This window comes from Harmonia axyridis, chromosome X (genome assembly GCF_914767665.1).
Source record: "Harmonia axyridis chromosome X, icHarAxyr1.1, whole genome shotgun sequence".
Classification (NCBI taxonomy): Eukaryota; Metazoa; Arthropoda; class Insecta; order Coleoptera; family Coccinellidae; genus Harmonia; species Harmonia axyridis.
The window spans coordinates 28558892-28570213 of NC_059508.1; positions in this window are offsets into that span (position 1 = coordinate 28558892).

An 11322-nucleotide genomic window follows, 5' to 3' on the forward strand; every position below is an offset into this window, starting at 1 on the left:
TGAATCTCTGTCTCTTTCAGTTGGACACAGTTAAGTGTCGGTAGTGGGTTTCTTGACAGGCTGTCGGCCAGTTTGTTGAGTGATCCTCTTCGGTACTGTACTTCAAAATCAAATTGCTGTAGGAACACTGCCCATCTTGCAATTCTTCCAGAGGGTGATTTGATGGAGTTTAACCATTTCAAACTCATGTGGTCGGAGATGACCGTGAATCTAAACCCTTCCAGGTATGGTCGCAGCTTTTCTATCGCAAATACTATGGCGAGGCATTCTTTCTCGGACACTGAATAATTCTTCTCGGCGGCGTTCAATGTCCGGCTGACATAAGCGATGACTCTTTCTTCTCCTTTGATAGTTTGAGTTAGGGCTCCTCCCAGTCCCACATCGCTTGCATCAGTCTGTAAAATAAAGGGTTGCGTAAAATCAGGACAAGATAAAATAGGTGACTCAGTTAATTTATGTTTCAGGATGTCGAATGCTTCCTGCTGTGCTTGACCCCAGTTCCATCGTTGCTTCTTCTTTAACAACTGTGTTAATGGAGAAATTACCTCGGAGAAGTTCTCAATGAAGCGACGATACCAACTGGCGACTCCCAAGAATCTTCGTACCTCTCGCACTGTCTTTGGAGCCGGAAAGGCGACGATGGCCGACACTTTGTCGGGGTCAGTGCAGATTCCGTCTGAGGTGACGACATGTCCCAAGTATTTCAGTGATTTCCGGACGAACTCACTATTGTCGGGGTTGAGACGCAGTTTGGCTTCCCTCAGTCGTTGGAATACCTCTTGTAGATTTTCCAGGTGTTCCTCGAACGTTTCTCCCAGCACGACGATGTCATCTAGGTAAGCAAAAGCCTTTGGTTCCATCTCCGGTCCGATGATGGTGTCTAAGAATCGTTGAAAGGTTGCTGGGCTTGCATGCAGTCCAAAGGGCATTACCGTGAACTGATATAATCCCCTTCCAGGCACTGTAAACGCAGTAATGGGGCGACTCTCTGTCTCCAGTGGGATCTGCCAGTATCCCTGCTTCAAATCAATTGTTGATATGTATCTGGCCCGTCTTAATTTATCCAGAATTCCAGAGATGTATGGCAGGGGATATGCATCCTTAACTGATGCCTCATTGACTGCTCGAAAGTCTATGCAGAAGCGATACTTCCCATCCTTCTTCTTGACCAGTACCACGGGTGAACTCCAGGGTGATTTGGAGGGTTCTATTACTCTTTCCTCCAGCATTCGATCCACTTCCTGATCAAAGATTTCCTGCATCTTCGGGTTCTGAGGCCTATATCTTTGTTTAATCGGTTCAATTCCGGGTTTCAACCTTATTTTATGTTCTATCAAGTCTGTAGTGCCACTCAGTTGGGTAAATTTTCCTAGTTCTTCGGTGAGGAAGGAATCCAGTCTCGTCCTCTGCTCACCAGTTAGATCCAGTAGGTGTTCTGCTGCGGCCTGTATCTCTATGGCCTTCTTTGTCACCTGTTCCACTCTGGGTACAAGTCGACCTTCCAAGTAGACATTTGTCTTTCGAAGATCCAGGGAGAAGTTGTATTTCTTGAGGACTTCTATTCCCAGGATTAAGTCTACCGTTAAATTGGGTACCAACAAGAATTCTATTTCTGTCAGGACATAATCGGCTATCACCATTGACAAGTGATACATCTTCGGGGTGGCTGTCGTTTGACCATTTGCTACCATGACAGTTTCTGTGTTGGATTTTTCTCCTTTAATTCCATTCCTTTCACACAGCTGGGCTACCTTCCGGCTGCAGAAACATTTGGTTGCACCAGTATCTACCAGTGCGTGAAATACCTTTCCTTCGATGTATACCAGCACCAGGGGCCGGTTGTCACTTCCAGTAGTGGGGTCCAGTGGAGTCAGTAGCTCGATGGACGTCGGTGGGGAAGTTCTTTTCTGATTCCGGGAACAGGGGCAATCTCGGGAGAGGATGCCCACTCTTTGACATCGGGAGCAAAATAATTTCGGCGTTCCTTGGCATTCTCTTCTTAAATGTCCATATTTTCCGCATCGAAAGCATTGGGTCTGAAAGGTCACTCTTCATTCCGCTGGGGATCCAGTCCGGTCCTGGGAGGTGTTACCATTTCTTGACCTGTTGTTTGCATGCTCCAGTGATCTTGACGGCTGTTGTGAACGACCAGGTCCAGGGAGTCTTCGGTTTTCTGTTCTACCGTGGGAGGACACTGGCCTCGGGGAATCCTGTTTGGAATTTGGGACTTGATCTTCTGTCAGTACATGGAGATTAGCTTGATAGTCTCTTTGACGACGTTGTTGATAAGTGAGATGAGGTTCATCAATAAGGCTGGGGTTAGCCGGTGGTTTTGTATAATGTCCCATTTGCCATTGTACTAATTCAAAGATTTTTCCTTTCTTCAGCAGTTCATCGTATGTGGTGGTCTCTTGAAAGGCCAAAGCCTGCTGCAGTGATGGCAATAACCTCTGTCTTATCAGTCGAATCTGTTCACTCTCAGTGGGACGATTGCAAGTCAGTTTCTGGAACAGATTTTGCATCCGGGTAACATACAACAATAGCTTTTCATCAGGGCCTTGCATCCTCTTCTTGATTTCATCCAGTAGGTTCTCTTCATAATTGACTGGTAAGAATGCTTCCTTCAATTGATTTTTGAAATCATCCCAGTTTCTGAAAAGTCCCCTCCGGGGGATGAACCAATCCTTGGCATCCTTTCGTAAAAGTTCATAAATTGATTCGAACACCTGTTCTAAGGATGTCTTCCGGGATTCAGCAAGTCTTTCTATCTCTTCTATAAATCCGGTTACGCTATCAGTCCCATCAAAATAAATATTCCATTTATGAATGGGTACCGTTGCAGTCGGTGTTGACTTCACTTGGGTGTCATGTCGGGGGTTCAAATCCATTATCGATTCCGTCGGATGGGGGAATGACACCCTTCTCATAGAGCTCGTCCACCTACTATGAGTTGGCCCCTCTTGTTGTTCCACATTCTGTCTCTGTGGTTGAGAAACTGGCATTGTTGGTAAATGCTGTAGTAAATCTTCACATTCCTGTCTAGTTTCATTCAGGACCTGTGCTAATTTTGATTTATTTTTAGGTGTCGCAGCCTGGGGAATTGGAACCTGTGGTAGTGGCTGATCATCAGCGTCCAATGTTATCAACGATGTCTCCAGTGGTGCAACCTTGGTTGGCTGTATGGGAGACATCCCCGGCGACTGTGGAATCTCTACATCCAAAAGCGATCCATCCGGATGATTCGATGGCTGCGGTCTGTCTGCAGTCACTAGTGCCTCCAATGACCTCAAGGCCCGAGCTGCAGTCTCCTTTAATTGTTCTATCATCTGTGACTCGGTTTCATTTTCAGTGATAATAAAATTCAGTCTTCTCTGAATGTGTATCAATCTTGTTGAAATCCGAGTATATTCATTTGTGGTGTTCCCAGTGTCAAAGTGTTTAATGGCTTCCAGCAAGTCGGTGAGTTTATTCTGACAGGACTCCATGTCCAGTGTCGGGTTCATTCCTGTCGGCTGTAGAGGCAAATTTAATTTTAATACCTGTCGTAATAGACTTCTCTTTAGCGTTACTGTGCTGGGTATTGTTTGTCCTCTCAGCTGTAACTCATAAGTCAGCTCATCATTCAATAGTCGATTCACATCCATGTTGAGGTTAAGTGATTGAATCGTTGAAGTCCAAACTCAAACAATCGATTTGAAATCTATCGAAGTTATTCGACACTGTCCTCTTCTTATGAACCGTTGAAGTCCGAACACTTTCCCCAACTTCACTATTCCCGGTAACAGTCCTTATTTTTCCCTTATCCCTCGCACAAAAATAACACTAATAGACAATAATGCTGAAAAATTACAAGTTGATAACAGAATCTATTCAAGTTTGAATTATTGTTTGATACAGTCAAAGAAAATCAAAAATGAGAAAACTTTCAGAAAACAAGTTGGTTTAAATTTATTATGATTCTCAAAAAATTTTCAATGTCAGACAGTTGACAATTTCCAAAAGAAAACTAACTCATAAACCCAGAAGAGAAAAGTAGGGTTAACCGAGTAGTTCAAATAATGTTCACTGTCAAACACAGTTGACAGTTCTTGCAATCAGATAATCTCAAAAATAACAAATTGTCAACTTTATTCACAGTCAAAATATATTTCAAATAAACCAACAACAATTCAGTAATCAGACAAAGAAAATCAGTGCAAGTCTTTATTCAAATCAATAACGATAATCACTTGTTTCAAAAATTTTTCAGCAATACAACACAAAATAAAAATGTTTCAGGCAATCAGTAAACTCAGAAATAAGGAATACACAGCAACAAAAACCTATATTCACTGTTGCAGCAATAATAAAAACAATTCAACTTTATTTATCAGAAATCAGCTATCATGGTTCAAAAGCAAATAAAATCACCGTAAATATCTCCAAGTCCTTATGACTTTTATATCCCTACCTTGTTTCAGCCTGGAAGAAAGTGGCTCAGGATAATAGCGTGTAAGGGAAAAAAACAGAAATCTTTCTTTATTCACACGATGAACAGTAAATAGTAGCAGTGAACAATACCCTATGATATGAAGGCGGTATGATATCACTATCTTAGCTACAGTGATTGTACAATGAAACAATCGGTAGCAGTATCTCAATTATACTCACTGGTTTTCTGTCCGAGTTGAACCAACCACTCAACGTTAAACAGTATTCAACGCGCACAAAGATAGTCACTGAGTGTCACCCCAAAGTCACTTTCCGTAACCCTTCACGTAACCGAAAAAGTCACAAAGAAATCCGGCGGTCGATTGTTCCAGTCCTGCAATACACAAAACAAAAAAAAAGTTATTCAGATTTAAATGTCCACACTGTTAATGCTATGTCGGTTTCCTGCTAATAAAGGAAATTATTGTCAAACGCGGAAATGTTTATAGCACTTCAATATAGTCCACTGATACTTAGGTACCAGTAACAAATCAATTCAATATACGGATCTTCCTCCAACAGGAGAAGATAATCTCTTCCACTCAGAGAGAGAGAAAAAAAAAATGGTTACACTGACCTTCGGTTCCTCTTCAGTCCTTACACCCTTAAGCGTCGTTTTCTGAAGATCGGGAGCTATTCTGTCCTTTTGTAGCGTTGTCTTTTCTGGTCCCTGCTCTAGGGCGTCATTTGTAACGCCCTTTTTGCGTCACTGGCGCCTCTGCCAATTGCCCTTCAGCACTTTGCAGTAGTATCTCGAGCGCCAGCCAATTTTAGGGAGAAATTGACAAACCTTACCAGGGCAGCTTAGTGAAGACAGGATTCGGTGTCACCTAGGATGGTAGCGGTGACCAAGTAACAAACAACGCAACAAAATTAATAGGTTTATTGATTCAATTCTACAATACAGACAATCTCAGCAAAAACGGGAAATCAGAAAAAGCATAAACTATATCAATCTGTATACTTCAATTCGGTTGCTGAGATGATTTGTACTGTCTACAACTACTGTGTCCTTACCTCACCAATTTAATGTCAGTCAGAACCGTTGAACAAGTTAGTCGGATTCGGGAGCCGGGAAATTATGATATTTGGAGATTGAGAATCGTGGATTTTGTAGAGTCGGGAAGGAATGAAAACTAATCCTAGCGCGTTGAAAAAAACTCCACCGGTACACCACCCTCTCGTTGTCTCTATCAAATGAAACCCTTGAATATTCACTCGTAAGAAAGTCACAAGTAAAAATTAGCAAAACTCCCCAGAAAAAGACTAACAAGTAAGTTTACTGATGAAAATGGCGATTTTCGACCTCAGAAACGGATTTGTAATTATTGGCGTTCAATTACCAATTTTACTATTTTCCGGTCACCTGGTAACCACTTAACCAAAATGTCTTTTCTAAAACTAAACTACTGCCTAAACCTCTAAATCTAACTTTATCTATCTACTGAAAACTACTACTGAACTATCTACTACCTAAATCTATCTGAATAACTAACTATCTTTACTATACTACTGAATCTCAACTATCTAAACTATATGACTAAAACTGAATAACTAACTATCTGAATGCCTGAACATCAATTACCGATTTTGGGTCGGTTACACCCTTTTATAACTTCGGTGCGGGACGGTGAAAGAATTTAGCCCACGTGACTCTTCATGTCGACAAAAACCTCGTTTTTCGAGAAAATTCTCTTGGCGGAACGTAATCTGACATATGGAAAAAAAATATATCAGCGGTAAAAACGCCGAAATAAATAATTTCTTATATTATTTCACTCGGATTATTCGAGGCCCTGGTCGGTTGAAAAACATGAAGCATGGACTTTTTCATTATCGCGGTGAACAATTAATAAATTATTTCCAATATTTACGGAATATATCAGAATGATTAATTTGAACGGAAAACAATAAAAATATTCTTTAGACGGAGCCTGATCATTCCTGTGGGAATAATCAGACTTCGTTACATCCTAATAGACATTTCTGGATAAACTTCTAAAAGAAGTTTTTCCTTCCTTAATGCGTATTCTAACAAGGAACCCCCTAAAAATTTATAACCAAATGCCATTCTGACGTTAATCCAACCTTCGTCTGAAAAGGTTTGTAAAAATGACTCACGGTAAGATAACCAGGTTCCAACTGAGGATAATTTCACATGGGCTGCTGAAAACCACTCTTCTCCATTTTCTGCTAGAAATAAGCAGAGTGCTTCTATCTTCTTTTCGTCTGACAAAATCCCATGGCGATCACATTCACTTTCAAAGTTCCGCATCCAATATTTTGCATTCTGTGACTTTCCCTTGAAAACTTCTAAAACAAAAGATCTAGTCATAGAACCTGAATCAATTGTCTTCTGCTGCAAGCCGGTAATAAATTGTTTGAATTCGCTCATATACTCATTCCCTAGTTCTTCACTTTTATCCATTTGTACCTCTTCCAGTGTGTAATCTCTGAATATAAAATTACGGTCACTATCCATATACAAAGGTACTATGTCAGGAGGCAAAGAAATCTTTATATTTCTGAATTGATTTCTTTTCTTCAGAGATGAACACGTTCTCTTCACTGTTTGCAGTTTGCCATCTGGTTCTGTTCTCAACACGAGGTGAAGTTTAACCTGCACAGGTGTTTCCATCGTGACGATTGTTTCGATTTATAATCTTCTTTCTATTAAATAAAGGCTCGGATCGATGCTCTAAAAGAATATTTATTGATTTCATAAAAATATACATAAATAAAACAGTAATAATTACCTAAAGAATCGAAACAACAAGCCGATTCTCTCTTCTAAATAATATCTTATCAGCTGTACTACACAATCATAAAAGAACTTCAGTATAACCTAACATGCATAACCATAATCTTCGACCATAGAATATCAATAAAACAAAACACATAAACATAGAAAATAATGACAAATTATTTTACATAGTATATACTGTATAACAGGAATTCTCTATTTCAGGAATGAATATGAAATAAATCATTTCCATTCACCGAACCAACTAAAATATCTCTAGCCTCATAATTAAATTGAATTTCAACTTACCTCAATATTTTTCTCGTTGTTTACACAACAGATTTTCAAAATAAGTGTTTACGTCGTTGCGCAGTTTTAAGCGTGCACTGGATCCCATTACCTATTGGATTATATATTTGGGTTATATAAATACTACTATCTGTGTATTCACTAATACACAGATGATGATATTAATCGTTTATTCTCAAGACAACTAACTCAAGTCTAACTCTATCTCAAAAGCAAGTACAGTTCACAAGGCAGAACGGAAGGACCTGACAGAAGGCAGGTTGGAAGAGACTGTCACTCTAAAGTTTTGTCCCTGACGTTCGCTCTCGACCATCGAAGGTCCATCTTGTTTTCTCTCTCGATGGCCCTCGATGGCCTCGCCACGCGCAGACTCGTAGCGCCACCGCACGACATGCAATAACACTATCAAGTGTAGGGTTGGTTGTCTCTCTCGTAATCTGTTCGGATGAAGTAATATTCTAACAAATATGTACATGTAAGTATTTATAATATTGTATACATACATATTATGTATGCTTGCAAAATGAAATCTCTTCTATTTTTTTGAAAAATACATATCAATTTAAGTTTGGCCCTTTTTGGATGCATCTGTATCAATTGCCTTGTCTTTAAGCCTTTTCAAAAGCTATAAATTTTCAAGGGGAATATTATTCTCCTCAGTCTACCTGATAGCTAGACTTTTCTGTGAGTGTAAGTGTCTTATGTGATCGTTTGACTGCAGCCATTGCGTCCGGCACGCTCAAAAACAAAGTGCAGAATGAAAGATGCTGCCGCCACGCTCTTTCCAACCGACATGTAACTGTTTTTTACATGTATAGGCAGGAAAATGCTATTGTTTTGCATAATGAATATTTTCGCGCCCGGATTTCAGAGGCAAAAATTTTAAAATGCCCGCTACAATAAATATAATATTTAACAAATAAATTGAATAATCGCACAAGTACATTTGTGCTCCTTCATATTTGAATGTAAACATAAAACAATAATCATGTGGAAACATTCACAGGTTGATGTCGCTCAGATACTCCGAAATACTGTAATGAGCCTTGCCTTATAAAAGTACTTTGAGTCTGATTTTGAAAACCCTAAGGTTCAAGTTTTTATAAGCATCAGGCAGGTGATTATATAAAACGAGGCCTTGATATAACATAGATGACTCAAATTTCTTTGTTTCATGTAAGGGAAGCAGGGAGCAAGTTTGCGTTTCTTTTTTGATAATTATAAAATTTTGAATTTTTATCCATCGAATTACAGTTTATCCTTATGTATACTAATTTTTCAAAATATCATTTGAGAATTCTAGTTCAGACACATATTTTTCCAATAGAATTTTTTCACGGGTCAAGCATTCGACCTCCTGCAGAACAATGCATTGAGTTCTCGAACATGAACCGCCGGTATTTTCCGACGACTCGATACAACGACGACAGCGAAAATTATTCTTGTCCACATAAACCACCTTGCAAATAGCATCCAAACATTTATTATGCACCACAATTTCACAACCCTCAGTTCTGCACTTAATATCTACTGAACCAGCAAATTTAGAACAAAATCGACATTTCTTGTCATTTGATTCAGATGTTGGACCGCCTGCCATGACGGTCAACCTAATCTGAATGAGGATTATTTTTCCAAATTTTGCTGCTTCAGTTTTGTCTGTATTATCGGCACAGGTGGTCTGCGATTCCTGCGAAAATGAAACGTTTTTCATTTCTTCAGTAAAACAGGCACCACTTGGCCCTGGTTCATTTTCTATTTCTGATTGTTTGGTTTCCTCAACAAAAAAAAAATCGAAGGAGGACTGGTTCTTTCAGCTAATTTCTTTAGCTTTAAAGTTCTATAATTTCAAATTGATTTTGACAAGAATTTTTGAATAACACTTTGTTATAAGAAGTAAACATACTTCGTTGAAGGTGTTGTAGTAGATTTTCCCATAACTTGCTTCTGAACCCTACATAATTCTCCCTTGGTTACAGGACTTATTTTTTCAAATTGTTGTGGTTTGTTTGAGAGAAGTTGAGTTCTCAGAGAAGTGGCCTTTTCATTTTTAGGGGCATTTCCAGATATTTTCACAAACATTGTTCTCAAAAATCCTATCAAATGAGATGGAGGAGGATTTGTCAGAAAAGCAGTACATCCAAATTCTTGAAATTTAATAGATGCTCTGCCTTCTTTCATAAAATGGTTCTGTCTGATGACACGATCCACCACGAGTAATTGGGTTCATGATCATGCGCAGAATGACCAATACCAGCGGCTGATTGCGCTTACTTTCAAATTTTAAAACTTGAAGATATGTAATAATATAATGAAAATTTATCTTCTTTTCAAACTATTTGTTGCGTTTTACCCTCGGTTTTACCGTATTAAATACGTAGAGCTAGTAAGGACTGTATTGGATGTTCCGGCAGCAGACACAATTACAGATTCCAGATCAGTAAGAGACTGAATATAATGTCTTACCGATAGCCACTGATGTTGGGGGCTTCCTTGAATTCGTTGGCCTGGAGGGATCCCTCAAAGTGGACAAGGTGATTTCCATTCTGGATGTTAATTCTTCTCAACACTTCAATCGAAGTAAACTAATTCTAAACCACTGTCTCTATCAGTTATCAACACTATCAATAATAATCATAATAGTTATTCCAATAAATGCGGGTACATCAAATAAGCGAAAATATGCCAAAATAAAGGGCACAACAAATTTGGGAATGTCACTTTTCGAGTTATCAGAAATGCGACGATATTTCAATACACACTTTGCGATGTTCTCAAGACAATTATTCTTTCATAGTACAAAAAGGAGTTCATTTTCAAATAATATTATATTTGATCGGATTAAGAGAGCCAATAATTTGGTAATGCGCAACGTTCCTGAAAATGAGAACGAGTCATCAGATCGGTCCATAATTCTTGACATCATCTCAAGGATTAGCGAGGGTTCAGCAAGCCATGTTTTGTCAGTAAGACGACTTGGTCAAGTACGACAGGGGGCATTCAGACCAGTAAAGATAGAATTTTCGAATTTGGCTGCGCCCAGCAATATTTTACGTCATAAACGGATTCTCTCTACAGTAGAAATTTATAAAAAGGTTTCCATAGATAGTGATAAAACACCGCTCCACATTAAACACCTACGGGATCTTCGTAGGGAACTTGTAACGTTACGATTGCCCATGAGACTCTAAGGACTAATTTCTAGGGGTGGTTTGGCTTATTTGGCAACAAAACTCCTACCCAAGTTTTTACAAATTTAATAAAACCAAAATATACAATGATCGATCCTTTTCACTCCAAACAAATAATAAAATAGAAACTTAACTTGAAACGATTTTAAATGAGCCAGTCTGCCACTAGGATGGAACCTCTTCTGTATATTATCTTCAGCCTTCTGAACACCAATTCTTATCAGGAAGCTATAGTACTCCAGTCCTCATTCAACGAAGTTGGTGTGATAATGCCAGGTATTTCGCAGGAATTCTTTCAGATTCAGAGAGCAAAGTGGTCTAACATACGTACTATCCCAAATTCTGTATCTCAAGGAAGTAGTTCTTGATATTTTTCAATCCCAAGAAAGGTTCCTGTTCTAATCCCACGGGAGGTTTTCTTCGTTCTAATCCCACGGGAGGTTTTCTTCGTTCTAATCCCACGGGAGGTGCTTTGAGAAAATGAACAAAAATGATATCAGAATATGTTAACTGAATTTACAACTCCTTCTCGGATTTCTAACCAAGAAATTACAAAGAAATCATTACATTTATTATCAAATAAACCCGAGAAGGAGCTTAATTTGTTTT